Below are 16,903 nucleotides of genomic sequence, written 5' to 3' on the forward strand. Positions count from 1 at the left end.
TATTCTGATCCATGATTTTAATTTCCCATTATGCCTCTAGCATAGAGTCCCTCCACCGCACTATGGGTAATTAAGATGACATCCATCAGTCATGTGGCTTTACAGCTTCCTGCCACTGTTTCTGGGGAAGCCCAGAGAGATCCACCAAGGCATGCCCTCCAGATTTCGCAGGGAGAGTCCCTATTGCTGCAGTTTCAAAATGAGAAGTAATTTGTGCTCGGTTAACTCAGTAGGGAGATTGGAAAGGATACGGTGGTATCTTGCCCTTCCCTTTAGACTCAGGCAGAACCAAACTGCTGCAGCCTCTTCTAGCTGATAAGGTCTTCGTCATGAATAACTTTCCCCATGTTGATCACACTATGGTGTTGCTTGGCCATATGTGTCCCATTTTCATCTGTGAAATGTTGAATGCCCACAGAGGCAAGTCTCACAAGAGATTCTGGGGCCTTTTCATACTACATAATCATAGCACTATAATTCCATTTTAACTGCTACAGCTGCTATGGAATCTTGGGATTTGTAGTTTGGTGAGGCACCAGAGGAGCTCTCTGGCTAAGAATTCTAAATACCTCTTCCTAAACTGCAAATCCCAAGATGTGGTAGGCAGCTGCCATGGTAGTTAAAGTGGAATCATAAAGTTCTAATAGTGTGAAAGGGCCCTTGGATTCAGTAGGGACTCAATTCTTCAATGCAGCCAGGTTCTTGTGTTCTTTCTCTAGCAAAACAAAATCATGCAACACATCTGTATATAACACTACAATTTCCACCATGCTAAAAAAAGGTGGGAGAAAATTGCTCCAAATATCTGATTGCTGTGAGGACAAAGGTTGTTTTGCATCCTTCACTACGTGCTCCTCCTTATCATGCAACCAACAGGTCCTGCACAGCTGGAACCATGAAGAAGGCAGACACATCGACAGCCAACTTGTCATATCTGTTGATCCTGGGGAGGAATGCTTTGAGCAGTGTTGTTTCTCTCCTATCCCCTTTGCAACTCATGGGAAACCCGGTGAGAATACCACCCTGAAAACAGCTAGGAAAGAATCCTACCTGAAATATTGGACAGCTGCTGCCAGGCAGAGTTATAAAATGCTGAACTAGATGGATCTTTGGCCTTAAAACAGCTTCCTATTTAACTAGTTGTTCTTATCTAATTTTGGAAGCTAAGCAGGGAGAATACTTGGTTAGTACTTGGATGGGAGACTGCCAGTGAATACCAGACGCTGTAGGCTATGTTTCTGAGGAAGCAACTGGCAAAACCACCTCTGTGTATTCCTTGCCTAAGAAAATCCTATGAGATCCATTCTTCACCATTGGCTACACTCCTTAGGTTTACAGGGAGTTGCAGTCAAGTAATTTCTGGAGGAGTTGCATAATTTCCACCCCAGTTTACATTTCCATTGTGCTGTGCTGTGCCTTTACGCTTATGAAAAGCATTTGCTTCCTAGGTAACCAAAAGAACAACTTTTTCCATCCGTATTTGAACTACTGTAGTTTATGAGGGAGGAATCCCTTCTGGAGTGCTGGTTAGTGATGATGGCAGTCATAGTCCAGCAGCGTATGCAGGGCAGCCCGATCCTCACCCTTGATTTATTGGATGCCATCACTTTAGATAATGGATGATGCCCCCACACACACACACACACACATAGTGCCTCCTGCCTCCAGAGCACTGTGGATTCTCACTCAGCAGGAGTGTGCTGTTCTGGTCTCCTCCCTCCTCTGGGATCACTCTCTTTGCTCTAGCTGAGATAAGAGTTGTTTTCTCCTCAAACATTCCAGGGTCTACCACTGAGCTGTTTTTGCCACCCCTCCCAGTTTTGATAACATGCCTTAACTTTCCTATCCTACCCCCCACCCCTTCTCTCTCTCTTAAAGTTGCAGTGTCTTTCATTTTGTCCCAGAGTTGCTCAAAAAACCTTGACACAAACATTCATTTTTTGTATTATTGTTTTACAAATCATTTTTAAAATGGAATCTGGGTGCAATGTACATTTCATAGGAACGGAAGTAAATACATATTGACTTTAAACCACAAACAGCAATCTAAGCCTTAAGATTTATTTGTGTTTTTATTTGCAGAAATGGTGTCCTCTGCTAAGAAAGTCAAGTAAATCATTCATCCAAGGAAATCTACTGCTCGGCTTGTCAAATGGATGTCCTTGGTGCTTCATGTCCCTGGACACCCCAGAGCTAAAGAGGAGAAAGGGGCAGCCCCTTTCTCCTCTGCATCGTTGGTGCAGCCGTTTGGTTGCCACGCCAACAATGTGCATGCCCAAAATGAGCTCCGAAATGGAGCTCCTTTTCAGGCCACTGGTAAGGTGCGATAAGCAACCTCCGGTGGTGTGGTGACATGTCCTGTGTGACACGCTGTTTGGCTGCGTCACACAGGACACGTCATGGATGTGCACCCCATGTGGGCGTGGCCACACAATCATGGCAGCGCCACATGTGCTAGGGTTCAGGAGCGTATAGTTACTACGTGCTCCTGAATCCTAGTATCAGTGGCAGCACACCACTTTTAGAACGTCTGTCTCAGCCCAGAGATAGCCAGGGCCTCAATGGAAGTTACTTTGCTGCTGCTAATGGATTTGAAATTTTATTTGCCTGCCTTTTACTACCATTTGTCCCTAGTCCCCACATGGCCAAGAAAAGGAGAGTCTCCTGCTTGCACTGATATCCCTTCAGATCAACTTACCTGACAACAGAAGTACCATCTGAGACAAAATGTAAGCCTGTGACTCAACAATGTCACTTTTCTTCTCCTGTATGATTCTTAACACTGTATTTGCCTGATGAAGAAGTCAGTGAAGCATCAAAACTTTGCATAATTCATTTTGTTAGCCCAATATAAGTACCATATTACTGTTTTGTAGATTCTGTTGTATTTTGCTGCATGATGACATGGAATGGCTACCCCTGAATAATAGTTTGGTTACTTTTAAAGGTCATTTTTATAGGCATTTTATGTCAGGGATGATGGGAGTTGTAGCTCTTCACCTCTGGCTCTAACTCACCACCTTGTTATGCAGCAGAGCTGACCAGCTTTGGTCAGTGGTTAAAGCTTTTCTTCCAAAGCAGCAGAGTTTCAGAGAAAAGGCTGAAGACCCTGACAAACTCTCCAAGCCTTCTCACTCTTCTTCCTCAGATGTCTCCAAACTTCTCCAGGATTCTGCTGACACTTGTATCTTCACCCAAGACACCAGGCAACTCAGTAGTCTTATATAAAAGATCACTTTATTCTACTATATACAAATGCTATCACAATCTCCAGTACTCCAAAATCTACTCCACTATCCAAACTACCCACAAAATACATTGGCAAACATAGCAATTATTATAGCCATTGTTAATCACCACCCACTAGTCAGTTTCCACCCAGTGGGCGTGTACATTCATTTTGATTGGTTCACATAGTTCAACCCATACTTAAGAATTTCATCATTTCACCTTGTACACTTAATGAATCTCAGGTGTTTTCAATTGTACATTCTATAACTTTGTCCTTGACATTCAAGTCTTCTAAATTACATTAGCTTTTTCACCTGTGTGGCTTCTTAATTGCTTTTGCTTAGTCACTGTGACTTTCACATACATGTTTTATTTCTTCTACTGTATGTCCCATGTTGCATTTTCCTTAACAATCCCCTCCGAAATAAAATATTGTATGTGTCTTACAATGTCATTCCAACCATTTGTGTCAGTCTTTCATGTTTTTCTACTGTCAATGCTTTTGTGAACAAATCCGCTATGTTATGTTGTGTTTCTATATATCTCAACTCTATTTCACCCTTCTGAACCATGTCTCGCACATTTTGATATCTTACACCCACATATTTCGTTCTGTTCTTCAAACTTTCAGTTTCAGCCATCGCTATGCATGACTGTGAATCTTCCAGAATTTCCACTGGTACCTTGAAATTGTTGTTTAAATCATTTAACAATTGCTCAACCCACTGTACCTCATTCACTATCTCATTCAAAGCTGCGAATTCTGCTTCAGTTGTACTCAACGCTACATTAGTTTGTTTTCTACTTCTCCAAACTATTGGACTTTCACTGTATTTAATTATCATTCCTGTAACTGACTTCTTGTCTCCTAATTCCGACGCAAAAGAACTGTCTACATAGCAATCTAAATCTGAATTACTGCTTCTGATTATTAATTTCTTATCTAAAGTTCCTTTCAAATATCTCAATAAATGTTTTACTGCTGTCCAGTCTTCAATTTTTGGATCATTAAGCCTTCTTGATAAAACATTTACAGCATAAGAAATGTCTGGTCTGGTGTGGCAAGAAATAAATTGTAGAGATCCTATAATGCTCCTGAATAAAGTCTTGTCCTCAAAAGCTCTAGTTGTTTCTTCAGACACAAAACCAGTTGTCATTGGAGCTCTGACTATTTTAGCATTTTGTAATCCATACTTTTCAATCAAACTTTCAATTTTCTTTCTCTGACTTAACAAACAATGTCCCTCTTCTGTCCATATAACACCAATACCCAAATAAGACTTCAATAATCCTAAATCCTTCAAAACAAACTTTTCAGACAATTCTCTTTTTACTGACTCAATTTCCTGTTTTGACTTTGCTGCTACGCACAAATCATCTACATAAATCACTAACATTATGTCTCCTATTTTGACCAGAGATTTCCAAATGTTATGTCATTCCTTATAAATCCTAAGATGTCTTTTAAAAAAACCTAAAAATAATAAAGCAGTGAAATGAGTTATAGAATGAATTACTTTCTTTAAAAAAACAAAAACCAGGTACCATAAATAATAGAAACAAACAAACAAAAAAGATAACTGCCCAAACTCTGATTAAGCCTCCAAAAAGAGCTGTTAATGACCCAGCACTCTGCCAATCTGCACAGGATTTGTGACCTGAGAAACAGAACTGGTTAATTAATGGTAAATAAAGTCCCAGGGAGACTACACAGACCAGTGGCTCTCAACCTTTTCTTTACCAGGGACCCCCTTTAAATACCTTTTGTTGTTGCGGACCCCCCAGAGTCATAACTCAGTCTTTTAAAAATATTTTAAAATGTTTTTAAAATAGTGGTAATAACTCCTGAACACTGAATCATTAACAAATACACCATCCATTAAACCTTTCCTCAGAAGGGGAGGGAAAACATTTCTCCTACTTCTTCCTGCCAATTTGCAGCTGGAGCAGATTGAACAGCAATGCACAGGCCCAGACAGCCTTTGCCTTGGCTCTGAGGATGAAGCAGATTGAATTCTACTCTCCATGAGCACTGTCCAGAAAGGTATTTGTGCACATTGAAATCATAAGTCTGTTCCCCAGAGGTAGGGGATCAGGAAGCACTGTTCAAAATGGGACTTGTGAATTGCAGTCAATAATTGCTCTCCAGAAACAGTATGTATGTATGTATGTATGTATGTATTTCATTTATATCCCATCATTCTCCCCAGAGGGATCCAAGGTGGCTCACAGATAAAGCCTTTAAAATTATTATAAAATTCAAACAATTAAAATATCTATATATAAACAGTAATCATGAAGCACTTCCCCCCCCCCCCTCTCTCTCTCCCACCCTCCTTCCTTCCTTCTCCCATCTGGGTATTCTTCCTGATGAAGAAGACCCAAGAAAAGGGAACTGGAATAATGCCCATGGCTGGTAAAGGGGAAGGAAAAGAGAGAGAAAGGCAAAGGCTGGCTGGCTGTCAGCTCTGCAGTCACACAGGCCCAGCCAGCCAGTTTTTCCTTGGCTCCTGTGATGTGGAGGAGGTGGGTTGAGTAGTCTTCACAGTTTGTGGATCCCTTGTGAGGACATTAGAAATTATCAGATGGGCAAAAATTGGGGGAGAGGGCTGGGGGGGGGGGGGAATACTGTGAATGGTTTGTTGCTGGGGCATTCCTGAATCTTCATAGGTTAAGTCCTGGATAAGCACAATGTGTCTGAAAATCTTCAGCATGGTCGTGCAACTTTGCCGGAAGTATGCCTTTTACTCCTGGCTTTTTCCTGTCTGATAATCTCTATTGTGGACAGCAAGAGATACAGGGTGGCAAGATGAACAATGCAGGAAACTAAAATGTTATGCCCTGCATTGATTCCAGAAACATGTCATCAAAATTACATTGCAGTCGAAAGGAGGAGTGGTAAGTTCTATTTTGGTTTTGAGGGTTTTTTTATGACGTTTAACCAAATTAATATCAATGCTTTCCTTGCCAACTCTGGTTCAAATGTCTGTTCTAACTTCTTTCCTTAAAGCCTGACTCCTCTTGCAACCATTACTCCATCCCCACCCCCCATCCGCACCACTAATGCAAAGACCTGCTAAGCCTCTTCTACACCACAATCATCTGAAACAAATACATTTTTACGTATGCCCCAAAGTCAAAGATTTTATGTCTTTTGAATCCCACATCAAAACCAAATAAAACATGCAATTCTGGTGCACATATGGCTTGCAATTGATGTGAAAAATAGCCCTGGGTCAGTGTCTCTTGGGTCAATTCATATTTTTATACTAAGACAGGGATCCAAAATATAATTTTTAAAAAATTGTTCAATTTTATACCAATTCCTATAACCCCCCCCCCCCCACTCCCAAAGTGATGTACGTTATATATTTGTCACAATCTTTGCTGCTATGTTTTTGGCATAATAGCCAATGTCTTGTTCTTTGGTTGTTAAGCATGGGCAGAACCCTGCAACATTATGAGGAATCACATGTTCTGCACCATTTCCTGCCACCAACACCCCAAAAAAACCACAATTAATTCCTGCATCCAATGATAATGTTGTTTTGGTGCAATATGAAATGCTGCAGTGATGCATTTTCAGAGTCAGCACAGGGGTGATATCCAGTATAGGTTTGACTGTGCAAATGCTTGTAGCAGAAATTGTACAAACTGTTGTGGAAGTTGCACAAGTGATTGTGCAACCAATAGTGCAATGATACAATCCAGCACAACTGCACTAGCAAAGATTTCCAACTCCCTAATATTACACTGGATTTAGGCCAAGGAGTCTTTTGCCACTTAAAAGGCTAACAAATTTATTGATGCATAAATTTTAATGGCCTACAGCCCACAAAACCTTATGCCACGTTAAATCAGAGATCAGAACCAATGCATTAATATTATGTTAATTGCATTTCTTATATTTAAGAAAATTAAACCAGAGCATAAAGTGCCACAAGAAATTCAACATAACTTTGACAGTGTTTTCCTGTGAAAATATAGAACAATATTTGTTAGCTTTGCTTCCCTTTGCTGTGTCCCCTGGAGTTTTTCACTGTACGGTAGGTATGGGGTGATGCTTTATCAGTATAAACAAAAACATTTATCTAATCCAAATAAATAAATAAGCTTTTTAAAAACCAAATCCAACATAGTTAGTAAATGTTAGCATTGTGATACAGGACCAGTGTGTTACATTGGAACTTGGCTGGTGGAGTAAGTCCCTCCTTGCTCAGGAAGCTAACTGGGTGACCTTGGGTTAGCCATGCTGTCTTAGTCTCACCTTCTAATCCTCACAGGTTGTTAAGAGGATAAATGTGATTAGAATGATAAAGCACCTTGGTCTCAGATAAAGTGCCATAGCAATGATTAATAACAATACAGGAACAAACCTCTCTTTTAAGAGATTATGCTATTGTATGCTTGAGTTTATCACACTAGTGTTACTGTTATCATACGACAAGTCATTAGGTGCCCATCCCTAGTTTGTAAATATATCTCATTTTAATTACAGTGATTTATGATTTAAATATTAATTTGCATTTGATGAGCCAGCAACACTGCAAGCGTTAGGGCACTGTGGAAAAAGAAGTGTTATTTATCTTAGGTGTTTGCAATCTCCACTCTCATTGGACTTGGGTATCACTTTGTAAATTGCTTCTTTACCCTTTAAGGGTCAAAATCAGAGCTTGGATGTAACTAGTTACAAATACTTACATGTAAATGGTTCCTTTTTTGCAAAGCAATACCTTTGCAAAAGGAACAGTATATTATATCACTGCTGTAATATGGCAAGAGATAACTTCACTCTTTCTACAGTACAGTACAACTAACCTTTGGTTAGTTTCCTAGATTTGGAATGCGGTCATGAACACAGTCATTGGATTCCCTTTTCTCTTTCTTTCAGTACACAATGTGGATTGCTGCTGGGGCAGAAGAATGTATTTCTAAAAAAGCATTTTGTTTTCTGTTAACCCTACACCTTCTCAATTTAAGCATTAGATTAATTTCCCCTGTAAATTTGGAATTCAAACAGGAAAATGTTCCTCAGTAAGGAGTGCACAATACTAACAGATCACAGTGAAAAAGCAGAACTAAAAATATAATGATTATTATAATATAATATAATAATAAAATATAATAATTGAAAAAGTAGAACTATTCAATACCTATTTTGCTTCAGATTTTTGTTTTGTTTTGTTTTTTATCAAAAAGAGAACTGTGTGTTCTATTTCCATGCAGCAGCAGAGACTTTGGCTAGGGATCTGGACTGCAAATCGAGATTGATGGTTAATGAGGAATCACCTAACTAACCTAAAACAAGTTCAAATCTACAGAACCAGATGAACTCCATCCCAAAGTAGTGGGGGAAAAATATTCATGTACTCTCTGAATCCCTTGTCATCATTCTGAGAAATCTTGGAGAACAAGTGAGGTACCAAAGGACAACACTTTAACTGCCATGTTTCAGTGCTATGGAATCCTGGGAATTATAATTTGTGAGACATTTAGCCATCTCTGTCAGAGAGCTCTAGTGTCACAACAATTCCCAGAATTCCATAGTATTGAGCCACGGCAGCTAAAATGGTGTCAAACTGGATTATTTCTGCAGTGCAGACGCAACCCTTGTCTTCAAAAAAGTAAAAAAAAAAAAAAAAAAGGTCCAGGAAACTACAAGCCAGTCAGCCAGACTTCAGTACCAGGAAAAATATTAGAATGGGTTATGCAGGAATCTGCCTGCCAGTACCTTGATTACAATGCGGTGATCAAGAACAGCCAGCATTTCTTTGTCAAGACAAATCCTGCCCAACAAATCTTACATCTTTTTTTTTTTAGATCAAATCATTATACATGTGTAAGAGAAAATCTAAACAGAGGAGATTATCGCATTACTAATAAACCCAATTTACCTCTTCTGAGTTACATTCGAATTCAGGATGCAGACAGGTATTATCGCATGGATTTTGCCACCATCGCCATCTTCTGACTGCATCCAGGCAAAAATCCGGCTAAAATCCACCCTCAACTGGCGGCTTTTCACTTTCAGGAGCTTCCCAGTTTTTCAAATCAGCCAGCTAAGGGCGGATTTAAGCAGGAATTTTGCCTGGATGCAGTCGGGTGGCGGCTAGGGTTGCCATAAGTCAGGACCTCCAAACCGGGGCAATGTAGGACAAATGTAGGACAAATTTTACCTCAAATGTAGGGCATATTTTTAAATGGAGGATGCGCAAAAAAATTAATCATTTTTTAAAAAATGTTAATATAAATGAATGTTTCTTAGGCATGATCAAAATGGAGGACATTTGGGCATTATTCCTAGACAGATGGCAGAAATGTACTTCCCTTTTTGGCCAACCCCCCTCCCCCCATTCCAAACAGCACATTTGGGTATTGAACATGGCCGCTTGCATATTTCAGAGGCTTATTGTATAACCAAACTCTTTGGGTTTCACACTGAACATGAGTTCACGTGGCTTTGAATATTGAACATGTCAAGGTGGTTTAACAAGAAGTGGATTTGCCCTCGGATTCAACTGTACTTCTCAGAAGTGTGTACTTGGTCAAGGGACTTTGGTTTTTTTTCACTGCGCATGAGTTTGTAAAAATCAGAGCAACTTACATCGGCCATGCCTCAGAAGCTGGCTGATATCATCATCATCATCATCATCATCATCATCATCATTGTTAAAACAAGGCAGACCTGTTAGCATTAAAAGCACAAAAAAGACACAAAAAATGCACTTTGGAAAGTCACAGACTCTCGCCTTCAGAAAAAGTGAGTGCATGCCTCAGAAGCTGGCTGATATCATCATCACCACCACTATCATTGTTAAAAAAAGCAGATCTGTAAAAATGGAATGGAAATCCTCCTCCTCCTCCTGCTACTCTTCTTCCTTTTCCTCTTCCTCCTTCCTCCTTCTCCTCCTTCCTCCCTCCTCCCCCTCCTCCTCGCTGGACCCTGGCCGGCCCATGTGGGGAGCAAATAGAGGAGGAGCGCCTCCTCTTGAGGCTGGCTGGCCAATGGGGGCAGACTGGAGCTCCAACAGCCCCGCCTCCTGCCAGCAGCCATTGGCCAGCCAGCCCCAGGAGGAGAAACTCTTCCTACGGTGCCGGCAGGCGGCAAATGCCGTGTCAGTGGTGGCTGCAGCGGCGGCGGTGACACACGGCGCACGGTGCGTGTGGTGCAGCGCAATGCCCGCTGGAGCGGCCGCACGCAACGGCCAGCACAGCTGCCATCATAGGCGCCAGCTGCGGCAGTGGACCCAGGGCAAACCCGGGTCCAGGGACGGGGCACCCCTGCCCAATTAAAAAGCGGGATTGTCCCGCCTGGGGTGCGGGACATGGCAACCCCAGTGGCAGCCCTAGTGGGACATGGCAACCCTAGTGGCAGCAACAGCGGCAAAATCCATGTGATAATATCCGGCTGCATCCCAAATTCGAATGTAACCCGGAAGAGGTAAATCGGGTTTGTTAGCAATGCGATAATCTCCAGAGCTTCTGCTTACATATGGAGCAGCTCTGAAAAAAAGTGTCATGTTATATAATAGAAACCATTTGCAAAGTCATGGGCTGGTATGTTGTTGTTTTTTAATGGACAAACTGGAGAAGCCATTCTGGCTTGATGGTTTGCACTTCCAATAGGTATTCTTTGAACTCTGAGAGCCCCTTTGTATTGGCCAGTGAGTGCAAAGTAGTCTAGGTGATGTGGCTATGCAAAGAAGCTTAATTAATTCCCAGCTTCATTTAAAGTGCATTGATTAAAGAACTAAGACAGAGAGAACAATTTAGAAATAAGGATTTAAAAGAAGGAGGAAGTGAAAAGGAGAGGTGGAGGAGGAGGAATCCCACAGAACTTAGTGGATATTAGGGCTTTCCTCCAGGGTAGCTTAGAAGCATTGTCTGGGCCCCATTCTGGAAAGGGACAAGCAGTGACTCCCACAGGACCAACAAAAGGGAAATGAAAAGAAACTGGAAAATGTGTTTCCTAATGGTCATATTATTTCATGATATGTCCAACATACAGTAGTGTCAGTTTATTCATTTTGTCTTCCAGTGAGAACTCAGACTTGATTTGCTCTTGGACTCCTTTATTTCTCTTTTTGGTATTTTGGTATTTTTGTCTTTTCAGTAATTTAACAAAAACTAAAGGGTTTTAATTGCATATTCAAGATCAAGACACTCTAAATTCATTTCATAATAACCAGTCTTGTTAATGTGTAGTTCCTTGGAACATTCAGTTTCCCCTGCAGCTACTATCAAGATTACATCTGAACTCAGAGGGTTGCCTGGTGCTGGGGAGATGACAGATGGGTTGCTTTCACATTACACCAATTATGGCAATATGATTCTACTTTAACTGCAATGGCTGCATCCTATGGAATCCTGGGGTTTATAGTTTGGTGAGGCACTAGAGTTCTCTGACTGGCTGATAGTTCTAAATACCTCCTCATTGCAAACCACTGGATTTCATAGGATTGGTGTTTGTGGTAGTTAAAGAAGAGCCATAGTGCTATAAGTGTATAATGTGAAAGGGCTCATGATGTAATTGTTCTTATTTTTTTTAATGCTCTGAATCTTGCAAAGGCTGCCTCCCCTGCACCTTTGCTGAGTATACTTCACTTCATAGGTGGAGCACAAGGCTTCTCCTAATAGCCACAGCTGATGAGGAGCTTTCCAAAGGATCTCCCTACTCAGGAGTTTCTCAAGTGAGGTTCAAAAGCAAGTACTTGACATGAGAAGGCAGAAAAGCTAAATGCTATTGGCATATGTTAAGAAGAAAAATTCTCTTCAAAGATCAGTTTAGCACGAGCTCAGCTATTTAAGTGATTTCTATCAAATGAAAATGGGTGCCTCCTTGGTGTTAGGACTCCAGCATTCCTTTGTTTTAATAATGGTGTTTGGAGACCATCATGCTTTGAGAAGACAGCTGATCTTGTCAAGTGATCCAATCAATTCATTCTTTGAGTTCTAGAATCTGGAGATCACACTAGGGTTCATGGAGAGAATTCTATGATCTGATCTCTGAACTGGAACAAGTCCCCAATTCAGGGACAGGGATGGGGGCAATTCTTTCCCAAGCGTGCTTCCGTAGAGTTGACACCCAGACACAGAAAGGCAAAGAAGATTCCCTTCCATAGCTATAAGCACTGATGGCTAGTGGCTTCCATATCAGTGGGGCTGTGTATTCCTTCTAGGTTTCAGTCCATATATTCAATGTCTGGACCAGGGGTCGGCAACCCCCGGCCCGCGGGCCACATGCGGCCCGCCAAGGCCAGGGGACCGGCCCGCGGCCGGTGCTGCCGCTGCGGTGGCAATCGACGGTAGCACCAGGACCTTGGGGGGGCGCCAGCCTCCTCCCTCTCGCACGAGCCGCTGCTCGCACGAGAAGCCAAAGGTGCCGCTCGCTCGCGCGAGCGGGTGGGTCCTTTGGGGGGGCCGCTGGCCTCTTCCTTCTTGCGCGAGCCGCTGCTCGCGCAAGAGGCCAAAGGCGCTGCTCGCTCGCGCGAGAGGCCAAAGCTCTCTCGCACGAGCGGGCAGGACCTTTGGGGGGGCCGCCGGCCTCTTCCCTCTTGCACGAGCCACTGCTCGCGCGAGAGGCCAAAGGCGCCGCTCGCTCGCGCGAGAGGCCAAAGCTCTCTCGCACGAGCGGGCAGGACCTTTGGGGGGGCCGCCGGCCTCTTCCCTTTTGCACGAGCCACTGCTCGCACGAGAGGCCAAAGGCGCGCGAGCGGGCAGGACCTTTGGGGGGCGCCGGCCTCCTCCCTGTTGCGCAAGTGGCCGCTCGCGCAAGAGGCCGAAGGCACCGCTCGCTCGCGCAAGAGGCCAAAGGTCTCTCACACGAGCGGGCGGGGCCTTTGGGGAGCCGCTGGCCTCCTCCTTCCTGGACCTCTGCCTCCAGCAGGTGAGGGAAGTGAGGATAGGAAGGAAGGAAGGAGAGAGAGTGGAAGGGAGAGAAAGAAAGGGAGAAAGATAGGGAAAGAAGAAGAGATGGAAGGAAGGAGAGTGGAAAGGAGGGAAGGAAAGAAAGAGGTGTGGAGGGAGAGATGGGGAGAAGGGAGAATGAGAAAGGAAGGGTGGGAGGAAAAGGAAGAGAGAGACGGATGGAAGGAAAGAAAGGAAAGAAGAGAGGTGGAGGGAGGGAGAGAAAGGGAAAGGGGAGAATGAGAAAGGGAGGGGGAAGGAAAAGGAAGAGAGAGATGGGTGGAAAGAAGGAAAGAGATGAAAAGAAGGAGACAGAGTGGAAGGGAAAGAAAGAAAGAAAGAAAGAAAGAAAGAAAGAAAGAAAGAAAGAAAGAGCTGTGTGGAGGGAGAGATGAAGAGAAGAGAGCCAGGAAGAAAGAAGAAAGGAAGGGGGAAATGAAGGCGAGAAGGATTGAAAGATGTGTGGAGGGAGAGATGGGGAAGGGAGGGAGGAAGACAGACATGAGGGAAAGGGGGATGTGAAGGGAGACATAGGGAAGGAAGGAAGGAGAAAGAGAAGGGGAGATGGGAAGGAAGAAGGGATGGACCTCTGCCTCCAGCAGGAAGGGAAAGAAGGAAGGAAGGAAAGAGGTGTGGAGAGAGAGATGGGGGGAAGGGAAGGGAGCTAGGAAGACATGAGGGAAGGAAGAAGGAAAGAGGAAGAGAAAGGGAGAGGGAAATAAAGGAAGAGGTGGAATGGAGGGAAGGAAGAAAGGGGAAATAAAGGAAGAAAGATGAATGGAAGGAAAGAAAGAAAGAGTAAAAGGGAGAGTGAGAGAGGGGGAATAAAGGAAATGGAGGAAGAAAGGCATGGAAGGGTAGTAAGAAGGTGAAAGGGAAATAGAAAGGGAAGAATAAGGAAAAGGGAGGAAGAGAGAGACGGATGGAAGGAAAAAGAGTGGGAGTGAGGGAAGGAAGTGGGAGAATGAGAAAAGGAGATGGAAGAAGGAAAAGGGAGGAAGAAAAGAGAATGAATGTGAGATGGGGGGTGGCAGGTCTGGCAAAGAGGGCCAGGCCTCTAGTGCTGGTGCCCGCCGTTGGCTTTTTTGCGGGCCCCTGACAGCGCCTGGGGCCCATCAGGGGCCCGGAAAGAGGGCGAGGCCTCCAGCACTGGCCCCGCCCCTGGAGGGTGGAAGCTCCACCCCCAGTGTGTGGCACCGCCCCCGGAGGGTGGAAGCTCCACCACCCCCCCGGCTTCGGCCCCCCAGTTGTCTGAGGGACAGAAACCCGGCCCCCGGCTCAAAAAGGTTGCCTACCCCTGGTCTGGACTAAAGCCCAGTGTGGATTCACCACTTCACTGACATGGAAGCTACTAACTGCAGCTGATTATACACAACTTGTGGGATATTGCTGAGGAAATACTGCTGGTGAAAATGCTGAATACTTCTCTCACGTACACAGCCCAAACCCAATATGCTCGTCTTCTTTGACCAAACACAGCCTCTCTTTTCTGCCTCTCTAAAAATATGTATTTGTCCCTAGAAATTAACAGAAAAAGTCACTTACACAGCATTTCCCACAAGCTGAGAGGGGAATGTTCCCATTCTCCTCTTGCCCAGCCTTGCTAGACTGTTGGTGAATGCTAATGATCAGTTAGAAAGCTGGTGTGATACAATGTTTTGCATATTGGACTAGGATTATGGGAGACCAGGGTTTGAATCTCTGGACCCTCCAAGATTATCTTTGGCAAGTCACACTCTCTCAGCTTTAGGCAATGGCAAACCTCCTCTGAATAAATCTTGAGAAGAAAACCTTCTGAGTGGGTTGCCATGAGTTGACTTGAATATACACAACAACAACTACAACAATCAATTTCCTCTGTGTACACCAGTGAATACCAGGTGCTGTAAATTATATTCCAAAGGAAGAAATTTGCAAAACCACCCCATCTCCAAGTGTTCCTTGATTAAGAAAACCCTGCAATGTCAATGGGTGCCCATAAGTCAACATAAGGCATACACACACGATAGGAATCTTAGATGTACCACAAAATATTGATTCCCCCCGATTGGCATGATATCCCTCCTCCCTTTGTCAGCCCCTTTCTTGAATCTCCAGAAAGGGAAAAAAACACAATTGCCAGTATCCTAGATTGGCTACTTAATTATATCTACCTAACTGTGGCGCGTTAGACCGCCGAGAAGCGGTGGTCTGCCGCCGCCGCCGGTTGCAGCGTTCGGGAACTGCAGCAGCCAAACTGCGCGGTTCCCAGATGCTGTACAGAAGGAGTGCGAAAATTGTGCTCCTTTCTGGGCTCCGGAAGAGACGCCGTGAGGCGCTAGTCGCGCACTTCTGGGGCGCAACGTGCGGACACAGAGCGGCCGTTACGTAAAATGGCACCGTGTGGAATGGCCGCCGCCATTTGTTATGGACTCAGTCCGTGCTAGGGTTAGGGTTAGCCTACCTTAAGAGACAGCCACCAAATCAGACAAAGGGGGTCTGTTTAGCTTCCCACTGCAGTACAAGGAGGAGATGTTTCCATCCCTCTCTTACTAGTGAGCAAGGCTGGGGTAGCATTTATTCTTGCTTATCAATTTTAACTGCAGTGCTGAATGCCAGACAATATTGTTTAGTAAAATGGAAGTCAGTAAGAAAAAGGAAGATCACAAAAAGGGTTTGTTCCCTTGTGGTCTCTTCCAGCTCTATGAATCTATGGCGGGATACAGACGGGCAAAAAGGGGTGTATTCATGACGTCATGAAGGTAGAGCCTTCAGACGGCCCTTACCTGAATGCCGCCATGAACACGCCCCCCGCACGCCCCAAGCGGGAAGAAGCGGCATTAAAAAGGTGCTGCTTTTCTCCGCTTCTTTTCCGTTTGATGCGCAGCTGCGCAGCTCCGTCTGTAAGCTGCTGCACCGGTACGCCAGAATTGCTACGCCGCTAATTTAAGTTGCCCATTTAAAAGCTCCGTGTCTGCTGCGTCGCATAATGAGTCGGGGTCCTGGAACATGCGCAGTTTGCAGTCAGGCTTTAATTGCAGCGTCAGCTACCATGCAGGTGTGGAAGCTGCAGCACAGCTGCAGCGCATTTTAAGACTCGTAACCCTAACCCTAACCCTAACCCTAACCCTAACCCCAACCCTAACCCTAGAGCAACATGTACGCATGTGCTGCTTGGAAAGTTTGGACTTTAAAGTGAGCCCCTACACACATTCCTGTGCCATTTTCACCTAACAATAAAAACCGCTAAAACTGTAAATATTTACATATGTACAGGGGAGGTGATGGGGGATGGCAGGGGGACATCGGTGGCAGCGGTGACAGCTGTGGCTGTGCATTGCAGATTCAGCAGGAGCGCGGGGACCAAAGGAGAGGAGGCATCCATGATGCTGGTGACACTGGCAAAGTGCAAGTGGGCAAGGATGCCAACACCAGCTGATCACCAGCTGGCAGGAGACCACCATTGTTCTTGGGCAGAGCGGGGGGGAAAGTTTTAAAGGGGCTTGGGCACTTTAAATGTGCCCATAGGCTTTTTGTCGCCGCTGCTTAGCGCTGCAGCTGCGCAGCTGCGCATCCGCCAGCCGGCAAAGGAAAAAAAAAAGCCCCGTTTTTGGCCGCCCGTGAGGAAGCTGCCTCTCTCTTTGCAGCGTCCTCCAAGGTGGCGGTTTGGAAACTGTGGGTCAGAAACGGCCCCAGGTGAGGCGTCTTCACTGCCCCCCATGTGGAAGCCCCATCTCCTGAGCCACGCCCCCGGGGCGGGTGGTCTGGAGGCTCCGTATTCAGCAGA

The sequence above is a fragment of the Sceloporus occidentalis genome, unplaced genomic scaffold (genome assembly GCF_023333645.1).
Source record: "Sceloporus occidentalis isolate IW3139 unplaced genomic scaffold, rSceOcc1.0.p SCAF_2, whole genome shotgun sequence".
In the NCBI taxonomy this organism is placed as follows: Eukaryota; Metazoa; Chordata; class Lepidosauria; order Squamata; family Phrynosomatidae; genus Sceloporus; species Sceloporus occidentalis.